The sequence below is a fragment of the Lissotriton vulgaris genome, chromosome 4_1 (assembly GCF_964263255.1).
Source record: "Lissotriton vulgaris chromosome 4_1, aLisVul1.2, whole genome shotgun sequence".
Lineage (NCBI taxonomy): Eukaryota > Metazoa > Chordata > Amphibia > Caudata > Salamandridae > Lissotriton > Lissotriton vulgaris.
Window position 1 is genome coordinate 1350517767 of NC_141691.1, and position 15405 is coordinate 1350533171.

General features: G+C 50.4%; 1 protein-coding gene across 5 annotated transcripts in view; it reads right to left on the reverse strand.

Moving 5' to 3' along the window:
- SEH1L (SEH1 like nucleoporin) overlaps window positions 1–15405 on the reverse strand; it is a 151622-nt gene that overhangs the window by 97663 nt on the left and 38554 nt on the right. The gene's annotated exons all lie outside the window — the stretch shown is intronic.

Sequence of the window (15405 nt, forward strand, 5' to 3'; positions counted from 1 at the left end):
CACAGCTACTTTAGGGAAACTGGCATATACTTTGGTGCACTTAATGTTAGTCTGCTAACCTTAGCTTTCATTTGAGTAAACTAAATGCTGCTTGATTTGTCAACTGTTTGCACAATTCTTATTTGAGCGATAGTTAACACTTTTACTCAATGGACTCTGAATTAGGCTCCCTTGTTTGAAATTAAATGCAAAAAAAGCTTTATTAGCAGCACCTTGGGTGCCCAATCCCCCAAACAGCATATCTGTGCAAGGCAGTAAACTTTTTCACTCTTGGAGACACACATCCAAAAGTATTTTTGAAACACTTTTTTTTAGCTGAATATGGATGGTACGACTTTCTCAGTCAGTCCTGGCTTTTAAAACCAACAGCAACCCTGCAAAATGTAATTTTGGATGAATTTCCGCTATGCTTACAAGCCCAACAGTCACTGAACAGAAAGTGCTGATAGCAAAATACTAAAAGAGGCTGAAAGTAAAAGACACTATATATGGAGACTTGACCGAAAAGTACATAAGTCACAACATATTTTCAGACTATATTTACCCACTTTTGTTTTAAATCCCTGACCCTCTTTGTGATTCTCTTTAACAATCTTTCAGTTATTTTCAACATGTGCACATTTGACTAGAAACATACATGGATGTGTCTACAATCATGCACTGAATGTTACTTATTGTTACCTTATAATTCGTGTTCAAGTAGGACATAGGTGTGCTACAGCACTATTCATGACTGGTGAGATCGGTCTGAATTCTGCATACAAGTTAATTACTTGAGGTGCATAGTGGGTACAATACTCTCCAGTCACGTACATAAATGCAGAGCTGGCCAACGGACAGCTGCTACACAGTGCCAAGAAACCCTGAGTGAAAGGGCACTTTAAAAATAAATATGGTATTTCACTGTCAGTTCTGCAGCCTTCTTTGAACTTTCCGTTTAAGTGCACTAAGCTTATTAGAGACTCCAAGAGAGTTTCTCTCTCTCTGGGCCAGATGAAGCATTCCACAGAGGAAGCCCATACCCCAGTCCTAGCTTTCAATTCACATCTCTCTCCTTCCTCCCAACTCCTCCTGCTATGCTGTGCTACCCCCTTTCCCCCCTTGGTAACCCTTTCCCTCCCTCGGGCCCAGCAGAACCACTTCCTTTCTTCAACCTCCCTTTCTCCTAACCCCCTCACTCTGCCAGATGCCCGTTCACTCATCGCCACCTCTTCTAGGTGACAGGACTCTTCAACCACCTCCCCTCTTTTCCTCCCAAACCTCCGACATTCCCATGACTCCACACAGTCCTCCCCTCTCCTTCTACCCTACCACCTTGATCCGCACCCATCTCCCCCTAAATGTGTCCTTAATTCCTTTCCTTCTTGTAACACCAACAAAGACAACTCTCCCTTCGCCTCCGATTCACCAACTCCCGCTCTCAACTTCCACCTTTTCCCACTATTGAACCCTATACCCCAACTCTCCTCCTGTCCCCCACCTCTCCCTGCCTTCCATCACCAAATCCACCCCCTCCTGTTTCCATCGAGCCACCCAGCCTTCCGTGCTCAGCCTTACTCTCTCTGGAAAATAAGCTAGACTCTCTGTTCACCTCCATCTCCCAGCTTGTAGCTGCCATTTCAGTTTTAAGCTCCAAGATTTACACCTTTCCATACACCTCTACTCCTTTGGAAAACACTCACCATCCCACGAGATGCACCTCGCCCCCTCACCCCACTATAGCCAAGCTCAACCTGTCGTCTGCAAACTTAGTTATCTCACCCAAGTCCTTGAATGCCACCCTTCTTCAACCTACACCTCCTAGTAACCCTACTATCTACTCTATTCCGACCATCTCCTCTGCCAAAACAAAGCATCCATCTAAACCCTCCCGAGCACGCCCGAATAAATACAATATCCCGATCACCCTTCAGAGCCCAAGTGCCCCGTCACCAAAAGTCTTGACAGAGCTGCGGTGTCTGCTCCACAACTGCAGATCTGCAGTAAAACACAAACTGGAAATCTCCGATACCATCACCTTTCACAATATAGACATGCTCTTCCTCACAGAGACCTGGTTCAACGATAGCTCTCACTTTATCTTTGATCTCCTATTACCCACAGGCTATTCTATACTTCGGAATGACAGAATAGACAGCGTTGGGGGAGGTGTTGCAGTCATCTTTAGAAACTCCCTTCAACTGAAGGCCTCTCCTATCAGCTCCTTCCACACTTTTGAATGCCTTTCTCTTGAGCTTCAATTGCACCACCGCTCACCCCTCAGATTCCATGTCATTTACCGCCCGCCTTGTAGCGACCCTTCGTTTATGGAGGAACTCACTGACTTCATCAGCGACCAATACTCTCAAAGTGACAATCAGACCTTCGTGGGTGACTTCAATCTCCACTGGGGCTTACCGCAAGACTCTTCTGCGAACTCGCTGGCCACCTTCCTCTCTGCAAACGATCTTATCTAACACTGCACAGAATCAACACACTCTAAGGGCTCAATCCTGGACCGTGTCATTTTTAAAGCAGACATGCTTTCTATCACTACCCAGATTCATGTAGACTGGTCTGACCACCTCCTCATCCCATTCTCTCTTCACCTATCACATTCTATAACTCTTGGCCAACCTAAGAGGGCTACCTCCTGGTTCCGTGATGCTAAAAATATTGACGTTGGTTCCCTCATTGAATCAGCTTTGTTATCACTTCCAAGGCTAGACCCGAACCTAGATGTTGACAAACTCACCTCCCAATGCCTCACAGTCCTTACAGTCGAAATCAAAAACGTCGCTCCTCTCCAAAGCAAAAAGATTAGGCCCACTCCCTCAGCACCCTGGTTCAACAAATCCCTCTATGAAGAAAGGAAGTAGCTAATATTCCTGGAGAAACAATGGAGGCAAGCGCCCTCCACCGATAATTTGGCCACACTTCGTTCAGCAAGATGCAAGTACCACAAGAGCATCTTCCTTGGGAAAGCGTCGCACGTCAGAGCCCTCCTTGACTCAGCCAAAAATAGACCCAAAAAACTATTTGATCTCATCAAGATTCCTAACTGCTCTCCCCCTACCTCCAAGCTTGAGGATTCTACAAAGAAAGCAGCGGATTCTGCTATATTCTTTGATGAAAAAGTCAAATCCCTAGTGGCTCAGGTTGCTTATCCTACCCTTCCAGAGGAGCGCAAATCCTTAGCCATTTGGCAGAACTATGACCTCATCTCTGAAGATGACCTCCTCAATTGCATCCTCGTAACAAAGCCCTCCAACCATTCTCTTAACCCCATCCCCAGTGCCATTGCCAATGACTTCTATTCCCATTCTCTTCCCTATCGGACCCCTCTGGTCAACCTCTTCCTTTGTCAAGGCTCCCTTCCTGTCTCCTTCAAAATTGGGCAGGTCACCCCTCTGCTTAAAAAACCCACTGCTGATGCGAATTATCTCAACAACTTCTGCCCCATCACTAACCTACCCTTTCTTGCGAAGATCACAGAAAGATGTGTAGCGAAACAACTCTCTCGTCATATCAAGGACAATGATCTTCTTGACAATTGTCAGTCCGGCTTCATCCAAAACAGTAGCACTGAAGAACAAAAGTTACTTACCTGTAAACTGTGGTTCTCCAGTATTGGTGTCTTTCATAGATTCACATGCTTGAATAATACCAGTCGTCGAAGTGGGAGTCCCACGGTACATAAAATAGTAGTAATATACATATATAGAGTGAGTGGAGCGCGCAAAAAAGAAAGCAGCAGCAAGAGGAAAGCGGACGAGGGGAGCTTAGACCGCGGACCACGAAACAAAAAAGAGAACCCGCTGAAGTGTTCCGCAGGAAGCCACACAGAGAATTGGGCGCCACGTGCGGTGAGTGGAGCGAGTGGAGCCGTGGGGGGCGGGGGGAGGAGGAGGTGATAGCACTAGTCGGGTCGGTGCAGCCTGCGCGGATCCCCAGTGTGCTCCAGTGTGCCACACCCGTGCCACACTCCTGCCTCGTACTCCTCCTGCTCCGTGTGCATGTCCTCTCCGCACCACATTATCCTGGTAGCCACATAATCAGGGTCTTTGGACCCAGAACAGAGCTCGGAGCAGTGAGCAGTGAGCCGAGGTTACGAGGACCGTTCCTCAATTCCAACACCACTGGTACTGATTCGATTAAATCAAAGAGGTTGGACTCTGACGAAGACACCCTTAAACGTCATACAACAAGGGTCACAAGAAGCACAGCTCGGCACCCTAGACAAGAGTCTCACTCAGCGAGTCCCCCATTATAACCCCTCCACCAAGGGCTTATTACTCATTACTTCCAGACGCCAGGCATTTCACCACTGCCGGGAATGCCTGCGGGGGGGAATAGTAGAGCAAGCTGAGACCACGGCGTGCAATCTCCAATCATTGTGGCACGATCATGGGCCGAACAAGCGACTTATCAGCAAAAAAGTCCCATCCGGAGGAGGAAGATATCTGTGGCCTAAAGAAGGAGATCAGGATCAGGCCCAAGTGCAGTATGCAGGGGGTCAGGGATGCCCCTCAAGCGGGCGCAAAGTGGGGGATACAGGGGAGAACAGTAAAACACACAACGAATGGATCGGCGATATTGACTCATGGTGGGATACCGTAGACGATCTAGAGCGGCACACAGCAGTGGAGCCGATCTTAAGGAAGCCCACTGCAGCGACACAGTCGACTATCAACGAAAGCCCGGATCCACTGGCACCAGGATGAGGATACACCTTTCAAACCAGAAGTCATAGAGGCTAAAGACACGCCCTGCACCAGCCCGCAACCCTTTTCAGGAACAAGCATAATGGCCCCTACAACTACAACTGGGTGCCAACAACTTGAGTCGCCAGAGACAGGAGACCTCACTGATTCGTTCCTACAAAAACTAGAGCGAACAATTGAAAGGACTTTGGACTTTACCCCCAACCTCATTGGGAGAGGGGTTGTGGCAAACAATTATGGCGCAGACCGAGCGGGAATGCCCCCACCAACAGGTCAGAAGGAGCAAGTTGAACAAGAAGACACCACCCATTTGATAGCCATCAGAGAAGCGCAAAAGTCAATTGCCAAGGCCCTGATATGGCAGGCAACTAAAATGGAGGTCCAAGTTGACCTACTTCAAACATTAGCCCAATGCTTGGGAAATCAGGGCCGCAAGTTGGAAGAACTGGAGGCAACAATTAAATATAATCAAGTTATGACAGCTCGTACAAGTACATGTGCCGATATAATAGAGAAGTGGGCAGAACTGCCGGTAATATTGGGGGATATAGTGGCCTTAACTAAAAGCAGAGGCGAATCACCAAAGCCACAAAAACGAATCAATGGTAAAGGGTAATTACAAAGTGGCGATAAATGGAGAATGTAGCCAAATGTGAGACTTGGAAATAAAAACCAGAGAAAATGAATCCAATAATCTGGAGTCCTCGGCTGCCCGGGCAAAAAGGGAGGCAAGGGAAAATTCAGCAAGACCAGCCACAAAGGGAATCGGAGGGCCGAAAGCGGCCACGGAAGGGGAAACAGGAGCTAGAATAGAAGCTCCTTTAACACGGAGGGCGAAGAAAAACCTGAAGAAACAGCAGAAGAGAGCAAAACTGAAAAGCAGATCCATTCTGCCAATAATGCAGAATAGTCATAGAACTAATGAGAAAAGCAACTCATTGCCAACCTACCCGATTTTCCATCTTAAACAGAAGCCTAAGAATGAATGCTCACCGGCAGAAAAAGAAAAGGATGAAAAAAGGGCAAGAGATGGCGCGTCGCAATGAGACTCCGATCATGAGGATCAGGAGAATCAGGAGGCCTATCATCAACAGCCGCATAGGCGACACCAAACAGGATTGGAAGGGGCAAGGAGGACGCCTCCACACAAATAAGGCCCAATGGCCTCTTGGAACAAGAGGAACATAAAGGCCCCATGGTGCAAACCACATCTGGACCGTTGGAGCAAGAACACATAGCAAGCCGGTTGGGAACCAACAACAGGGCGGAAGTCGAACACCACCGGCGATCACCGATTAACCCCACCCACAATTTGAGAGTATGCAGCCAGTGCAGGGGGGGGGGGCTATACAAACAAAAAACCCTGTGGAAATACCCACATTTTACGAGGCTTTGCTAATCCCCAGGTACCATATGGAAGGCCCCCACGATATCCTAAATAGAACTAACATTCTCAGACTTTTTGGCCACATCAAGTCCTTGTGCCAGATAACTTCGGAAAACAGAGTGGGTAAAGCTTTAAGGTTTAAGCACTCCAACGGGCAGTTCTTGGAGAAGCGCAACAACTAGCAAGTTGGGGCATAGACGCATCAGAACCCAGACAACCTATCTACCCCTCTGTGCTTAAACCCCAAAATAGGGGTCCGGGAACCACATCAATTCTGAAAGGGACCAGTTACAACAGAAAACAAGGGGAACACATCAAGGAACGCCTTAATACACCAATAAACATTTCTGTCTTTCATAGCGACAATCTGCGTCAAGTACTAATAGGTCAAACTAAACAGGCCACAAGCGGGGACAATTGGCTACAGCAACCCTAGCCAAAATCAAGTACTCATTAACGAAGGAAGGGCAAAGTTGGTGCGGATAGAGCAACACAAAGGGCAAAACCCTGATTCCCCTCAGGAACTAACCTTAATATTGTGGAACATCGCAGGGCTAAATAAAAAAGTGGGGGGGATCAAGGAAGTACATGATTACCTAGCTAAAGGGGATATATTATGCTGTCAAGAAACCTCGTCAATGACTTCAACTCCTATAGAGGGCTACCATGAACACCGGCAAAATGCAACAAAAAAAATCTTTGGACGCCCATCTGGGGGTCTTTCCATCTTCATAAGCCATGCACATAAACTCAGAATGACAGAAATAAGAGGTGATGCGGCATCGTCTCATGCCGAGACCGAGCCTCCTCCGCTCGGACGTTCTCCTTATCATGAATCCGGCCCGAGGCGTCCCTAGATACGGACATGACAACCTACACCCCACCCCTCTGTCCTTTCGTACAGGATCCAATCAGGAACAACCTCCCTCAGGAAACACACCCTCGTGACCCCGGAACTCCCTCCTCCACTCCAGCCCCGGACACTGGAAAAAGCGGAAGCAGAGACCGAAGCAGCGTCGGAGCAGCGATCTCGTGGCAGGAGACTCAGACCGGGGTAGAAGCGGAACAGGAGACCGAAGAAGCCGAAGACGTGTGGAGTGAGGATTGGTGGAGTCCACAGGAGGAAGCTGGTGAGCGGCCGCAACTCACCGGAGGGCTGCGGCAGAGCGCGCGAGTACCCCAGAACAACCTCCATAGCACACTAGGTGCTCTGTATATGTGTGTGTATATATATATATATATATATATAAAACTCTTTAGTATCACAAGGCCTGGCCCAACACTGTATTCATTCTGTATAGCACTTCTCCACTAGTATAGCACCTTAGCGATAGCCCAATCCCTCACGGACCCGTCACGAGACACCCTTTCTCTCTCTAGGCCCTGTCCCTTCCTTCCCTACCTCCTGCCCTACCTTCCCCTCCCTCACGGTCGCTCTTAATCCCCTCACCTGACCCGGGTATTGGTTGCAGTTCGTGTGTATTATATTATAGTCCGGTCGGACTAACGGCTCCCTTGTTTTCTCTCTCCCCTATACCTCCGAGGACCGCCCCAGCTAGAGCTGAAGGAAGGGACAACAACAAGGTTCTCTTACAAAGAAAAACTGCCTGGATATACAGACTTCAAGCACAGAAACCATTCTGTCTGAATGACCGGACTGAATTGAGGTGTTATTTATGATGCCCATGCGGCACTGTATTGATACAATGCACCTTTGCTTTGCTGATTGCATTTACAGTATGCTGACAGTTGCATTCTTCACACCCTCTATGGCTTCATCACTCTTTTCCCCACTCTAAGATGGCCGCGCCATTCCACCGTTTCTCCCACAGCCCTTTCTCTATTTCGCCCACCCCTCAGAGCGACCCACAAAGAAGCCGAGCCGCCACCCTCTGAAGCCTTGTTATTTTGGTGTTTCCCCAGTGACATTTGATTTGGCAACTACTAGTATTGGAATAAAGTATCTGTCATTGCTCACTATATTCGGCCTCCTTGCCTGATTTTCCGGCCCGCTATCACCCCACGAGGACATAAGAGTAAATTCCCCAGACCTGCAAGCAATGACAATCGCTGGTTTAAGGGAATGCCCTCGACCGCTCAAATTGCTGCTCATAAACTTTTACATCAACCCTGCAATGACCGCTGCCAGCATTGAATCATTCACCAACATGCTGGAAGATATAATACTTAATTATGAACATTACCACTTAATCGTTGCAGGAGATTTTAATTTGAGAAGTCTGGAAGGTGCCTCTAGTATACCAAAGAAGGGATACAAGACGGGCCCGCTGCTCTGTCTTCTCAAAAATGTTAAACTCAAGTCAACTCACCTTATGATGAAATTACGCTCACCCTCGTGGTGCCCAAAACCATCATTTCGAAACATATATACCATCGACTATATTTTAACCAACAAGAAAATGGCTGATAAGTTGAAAGATTTTCAGGTTGATGATAGAGGAGAAAGCGATCATAGGCCTTTATGCGCCACATTCTACCTAAGAATGGAATCAGCAGATCTCCAGAAATTGATGGGAGAAACCACAGGGGAGGAACAATTCAGAGCCATTAAAAGAATAAAATTGTCAATCAAACTTGAGGGGAAAATGCAGAAGTGGGCAGCAATGCAGGAAGCGAGAGGACCATGGGAGAGCAACCAAGATACACTTAGGCACTGGGAAGTAATAACATGACCTGTGGCGGAAGCTGGGCAAAGAACAATTAGGTCGAAGCTTGGCGTTCACTGCGCAGGCGAGAAATTTTGATCTCCAGTATGGGGCTTTAACCTGCCTCTCTCTTCCATTGGCTAGCTCCATAAATGGAGGCTAGCCATTGGAAGAGAGATGTGGCAATCATTCTCGGAGCAAATTCGTGGGCGTTCCTGTGTTTTTTTAAGCTCCGCCCCCTCTGCCTCGTCATGAAGAGATGGGCTTTTCCTTTTTTTTTTTCATGATGTTTGCGGCTGCCATTTTTTTCATGGAGCTGGGGCGGGCGGGTCGTAACTCCAGTCACTGTACAAACGCACCGCACCGAGTGACTGCGTCCAGCTGCTTTTGGCAATGCAATAAAACCCATCCCCGCTTGCATAGGCAGATCACCCCCCGGTAAGCCATGAAGCCTCCCGCCAGCCGCTGCCATGGCGACCGGCTATAGCCGTCTGAGCATTCCTCCAATGCACAAATGGGCAGTCGGACTCCGTGTCCCCCACGGCTCAAAATCTTAAGCAGCACATTGCACAAATAAAACCCTGCATTTTCGAGCCAAAATCACAGGAAGCTGAGAGCCGGGGCTCGAACCTGGTGCCCCGGCTCCGCGGTCGGCAGAACTGGCTGTAAAGCCACTACCTCTCCCCCTCACGCCCGCCAAGGCAGCATCCGGGAGCTGCCTGTGCCCGCGGGCACACCTCTTTCATTCAATTAGGAGCGGGGGAGTCGAACTGTTGCGCGTCCCCACCCGGATCAAGGCGATCTCGCTACGGGCGGAGTTGCGAGGGTGGGAGGCTTAGGCAGAGAACAGCGCAATGCATTGCCTCGCGCCCCCGAGAAGGCTAGGATCTATAGAGAATAGCCTGCCAGCGTTAGCGCCGCGGCCTGCAGCGGCCCTGTAGGTCTCCGTTGGGGGCCGATGTCCTGCATGGTAATCACTGTTGCCCCTGACCCGAATGCTCATCCTCTCAGACAGGGCCGGACACCAACCGGCAGCGCGGCCCTGGGCTCCTTCCCCACAGCGGCAGTGCCCCCGTACATAGGGGCAACCAGCACCACCCCAGCTGTCTGGCGCCCTCGGTGCACCTGGTAAGGGAGAAACCTGAGCACACGGGCCCTAGCAGCGGGCCACTGCAGTCTGCCAGGAAGCTCAGCAACTTGCGGCGTGAGGCAATTGCTGCTCAGCCGGACCCTGAACCCAATGGCCACCTCAATGGGGGGGTGGGAGAGGAGGACATCCCTGACGAAGGATGGGATGTCGGGGTTAGCCCATGGGAACACAAGCACCGGAGGGGACTCGCCCCCCCACCCCACAGCGGCCCGCGCCGGCCGCCAAGCCCAGGGTCGACCCCCAATGGGGAGAGCGCGCATAGAGGGGAGGAGGATGGTAACATTAGCCCCCAGCTGGAGTCCAGAGGCAACCCCCGTGCCCCGCAAGCATGCTAGGGGGCCAGTCTACCCTGAGAGGCCGAAGGCAACCCCGGGGCCCAGCAGAATACTAACCCCACCTAGATGTGATGAAGTCAGAACTGAAAGAACTGGGAAATAATCAGGGTTGTACAAACAGGCATGCCCTTCCTCATTTGAAAGAACGAATGTCTACTGTTAGCCCCTCAGAGCAAGATTTGTGTGAGTCGTCCAAATATCAAGCGAATTTCAATAATCTTAATGGAAGCAAGTGTTAGAGCTGGCAGCAGTCATCTTTTGGCAGGAGAGTATGTGGGAGATGTTTCAATTATATGGTTTGCTCGGGAGAGGAAGTGTGTCTTGAATGGTCACATACTAAAAGGGTCTTTGGGGTGAACTGAGCCAAATATATCCCAAAACACAGGTACGTGACTGTGTGCGCACATGACCATAGCCTCACAATCTTTGTGTGCTCGAAGTTTTTAGCAGTTCCTTTTCTTGGCTGCGAGGGGAAGTGGATAACAAAGGGTTATGTGAACGTGTTTGTGATTCAGTAAGAAAAGAGAGTAATACAATTATATTAAGCACTGGCAATGCCAGAAGGCCTGGCTTTGGCCAGCTGGTGCAATGGTTAGTTTTTTTTTTTTGGAAAACCTTTATTTACTTAAACAAAGTACACCGCTATTCAGCCGTACATCCCGGAGGCTAGGCAGCATGGTAAAGCGATTCGAAAATGTGTACAAAACAGAAAAAGGAGCAATCAGGTTTAATTTTATAAATGTTAAAGAGGAACTCGATGAACTAAAAGAACCTAAAAAAGAGAAGAAAAAGAAAGAAAGGGGAAGAAAGAGGAGAAGGGAAGAAGAAAGAAGGTAGGCAAGGCAAAGGAGCATAGAAAAACGGTAAGGCATATATCCAGGGGGAGAGGCGGGAGCAGTAGCATCACAAAATAACCAGTACATGAAAGCAAGCATATGAAAGGGGAGCAAAATTCAGGATCCATCCACGTGAAACCTGGGTAAGGGGGGAAGCTACGGAGAAAGATGGACCTCCGGTTGAATTGTCTCTGGGGGCACACAGATGTCTCCTCTATACGAATTCCAGGCACCCCAGACCAGACCCCACATTTTGGGCTTACCCCGGGCTACGTAAACAGTTTTCTCCCGGAGCATGCACCAGTCCATGTTGGTTTTCCAAAGTCTAACCGTGGGGGGGGGTCGGGGCACCCCATCTCTGGGCAATGTCCCTCTTAGCAACCATATTACCCAGGGTGACCCAGCAGGTCTGAGCAGTATTATAATCATTCGGACCCCACACATTCAACAGGCAACGTCGAGCCTCCGCAGGCAAAGTCACATCCCTCATCACCGCATGCACTCGCTCCCAGAAGGAGGCGATGACTTGGCACTCCCAAATGATGTGCATGAAAGTGGCCGTCGCACCACATCCTCTCCTGCAGTGGCCATCCAGGGAGAGCCCCATATGAATCAACCTGGGGCCAGTGACGTACACCCTGTGGAGCACCTTAAGCTGGACCAATCGCAACCTGGCCAAGATGGCCACCTCCTTAGGGGAGGAGACCGCTGACTGCCAGTCCTCGTCATCCAACTCAATCCCATCATTCATCCAGAGGTCTCGCACTTTCATCAACAAATCCGTCCGTACATTGATAAGTTTCTTATAGGTCAGAGAAATGGCACTATCCGGCATGTGGCAGTCCAGCACTCTGTCCTCAAGAGGGGATGACTCGGGAACTTTGCCACCAACAGGCAAGGAAGACGTGAGGGCGTGCCTCAGTTGCGCATAACGGAAATACTCCGTGGCCCCCAATTGGAATTCCGCCTGTAGAACAGCAAACGTTTTGATTTCCCCCTTAGACATCACATCCGCCACCTTAGAGATACCAATGAGGTCCCACCGGTCAAACCCCTTAGAGTGCCACAATTTCCCCAACAGGTCAGAATCATAAAGGGGAGTAGCCATGGTGAGCCTATCTTTCCACCCCAGAGCCTTAGTCACCGCCCTCCACAAATGCACCGCAGTCCTGGTGGGACCAGTCAGTTTCCGGTCCAGAGATCTAGAGTACAGCGCTCTGTAATACATCCCGTCATTCATAAGCCAGCGATCCATGGCGTATCCCGGATTGACCGCTGGCCCATAGAAGCCATGATTAATAGCAGCTGAGAGGCCCAGTAGTAGCGACGTATGTCCGGCAAGGCAATACCACCGTCATACCACGGAATGGTCAATTTGACGACGGCAATGCGCGGCCTACCATCCCACAACAAAGCGCGCTGCAGGCTCTCAATCTCCCCGAAGTATTTAGATGGCACTGGGTCTTGTGTGTTTTGAAGTGCATAGAGGAACCTCGGCAGGGACATCATCTTGAACAGCGCCGCACGGCCCAACAGGGACAGCGGCAGTCTCTTCCAACCCTCCACGTCCCGCCGCAGGCGCGCCAGTGGGGGGAGCATGTTATTCGCGTACCGTACCCGGGCATCCGTTGAAATATAGATGCCCAGGTACTTGAAGCCCTGTTGCGAGACCTGTATGGCACAACCTCTAGGTAGACGTGGAGTGTCTCCGCGCAGCACATATAAGTAGGACTTAGACCAATTAATGACCAGGCCTGAGTACCTACCAAAGGTACCCAGCACATCAAATGTCACAATTAAGGACCGACAAGGGGAGGTGAGATACAAAAGAATGTCGTCCGCATAGAGCGAGACGCGATCCTCAAAGCCGGGCGACCATTTGATACCAGTAATATCAGGGTGAGTACGGATCCAGGCGGCCAGCGCCAAGGCGAAAAGGAGCGGCGATAACGGACAACCTTGTCTAGTACCTCTGCGCAAGGCAAAGGAGGCTGACAAGCGGCCATTGACCGTCACATTGGCCATCGGGGAAGAATAAAGGAGCCGAACCCAACTAATGAAGTCAGGGCCGATTCCAAATTTGGAGAGCACCGCCCAGAGGTAGTTCCACTCGAGCGAGTCGAACGGCGTCGCATCAAGCGATGCAAGGACAGTTGGTTCACTAAGCATGTGCGCTCGCGCCATGACAGCGTGAAGCAGTCTAAGGTTAAGGGCGGTGTTTCGATGGGGGATGAAGCCAGACTGGTCCGGATGGACCAAGTCTGCAATCACGCCCACGAGCCGATTGGCCAACAACTTTGCCAGAATTTTGGGCTCGGCGTTCAACAGGGAAATTGGACGGTACGACCTACAAAGGTCTCGGGGCTTCCCCTTCTTGTGTATGACCACTATGGTGGCCAGGCGTTGATCAAGCGGGAGTTCGCCAGCTTCCCGAGCTGCCAGGAACATATTCCGCAGGGGCGCGGCGACAGAATCCGCCTTAATTTTGTACAGTTCCACTGCCTTCCCGGAGCGCAACGATCTTATCGCCTACGCCAACACGTCAACCGTTATGCCACGGTCCAGGTCATCACGCTCAATGTCAGACAAACAAGGCAGCTCAACCTCCTCCAAGAAGGAGGCCGAATCGGATTTGGTCAGAGCGGAGACGGATGTATAAACCGTCTCAAAGTAGTCGGCAAACGCCGTGGCAATTGCAGGAGGGTCAGTAACCACCAGTCCGTCCTCGCTCAGGATCTCGGGCACCACTCGAGAGGCCAGTTCCTTCTTGTCCAGCCAGGCAAGAAGCTTGCCCGCCTTGTCTCCGGCCTCGTATATCCTCCCTTGCTGTTCCCTGCCCATCGCCTTGGCCGCATCCGTAGCAGTGGCCCTGTATTCCGACTGCTTGAGGGAGAGAGCATGGAGCAGCTCCGGCGTCGGTCCCGGCGCTAACCGAGAATTCAAGTCCGCAATTTCGGACTCCAACCGCACCAAGTCCTCATCCCGTCGTCTGCGCACCTCGGCTATCAAGGAGAATGCTTCCCCCCTAAGGACAGTCTTGAAGGCCTCCCAAAGGGAAACGGCCGACGTCACCGAGCCCGTATTTTCGGTGAAATACAGGTCGATGGCTTTAGCAAGGAGGTCTCGAGTCTTAGGGTTGCGAAAATACCAGGGGTTGACCGGAGCCACCCTAGTCGCCGCCACAATGCCAAAGTCAAACGATACCCAAACCGGAGAGTGATCCGAGATACCCCTGGCCATGAGACGGGCACTAGAAACAGAGTGTGCCTGAGCCGACGGCGCCAGAATGTAATCAATGCGAGAGAGACTGCCATGAGCCCCAGAATGGAAAGTATATTGTCGCTGCGTGGGGTGTAAAAGTCGCCAGCAGTCAATGAAGCCCATGGTGCTCATGAAGTCTGGGAGCCATAACTGTGTACTGCGAAGATCTCTGGACGGGAAACGGTCCAATGTGCCTGAAACCACAGAATTGAGGTCACCACCCAGTATCAACAGCCCCTCCGGGAGACCAAAAATGGGGCCACCAAGATCCTGGAAGGTAGCCGCTTGCAAGCCCGGGGGGACGTAAACCAAAACCAAAACCAGGGTGCGCCCCTCCCACCTGCTCACCACGGCTACATAGCGGGCTCTATCATCCACCAGCGTGGACTCCACCTCCAGGGGGAGAGACATGCGCATCATTATCCCCACCCCACGGGACCCGGTAAAGAACCCGGAATGGGCCACCATCTTGAACCCCTTCCTATTCAGAGCCTTACAAGTGTTGCCAATGAGATGAGTTTCTTGCAGGAAAACAATGTCTGGAACACAACGTTTAAGCATTTGTATCACAATACCACGTTTAATACGATCCCCCAACCCATTCACGTTCCAGCTGAGTACATTCAAGGTCTTACCCCCCCATCATCAATGATGTCCCATCCCATCCATCTCACCCGGAAAGCAGCCACCGAAATGATGAAAGCAAAACAGTAATACCTTAGCCATGAGAAAAGTAAAGGAAGAAGAGCAAAAGGAAAGCACACAACCCAACTACCCCCCACCCTGCACCCCTGCATTAGACTAGAAGCCACCCCAACTAGCAGTGTGCCTGTCGCCCCTTAGAACTAACCTACAAAAAGACCCCCAGAGGAGAAAGGAGACATCCTATCACCCCCAGTTACCCTCCAAATTGAGAAAACAGAAGAAGTAGAAAAAAGGAAATAAATGTCAGTGAATGATGCCGTCCTCAGCCTCCCTCCCAGAGAGAAGCCAACATTATAAAGTTCATTCCTGGGAACCTGGACCTCCTAAAGCCCCCTCCGACTGGTCCTCTGGAGTGGTCCGCC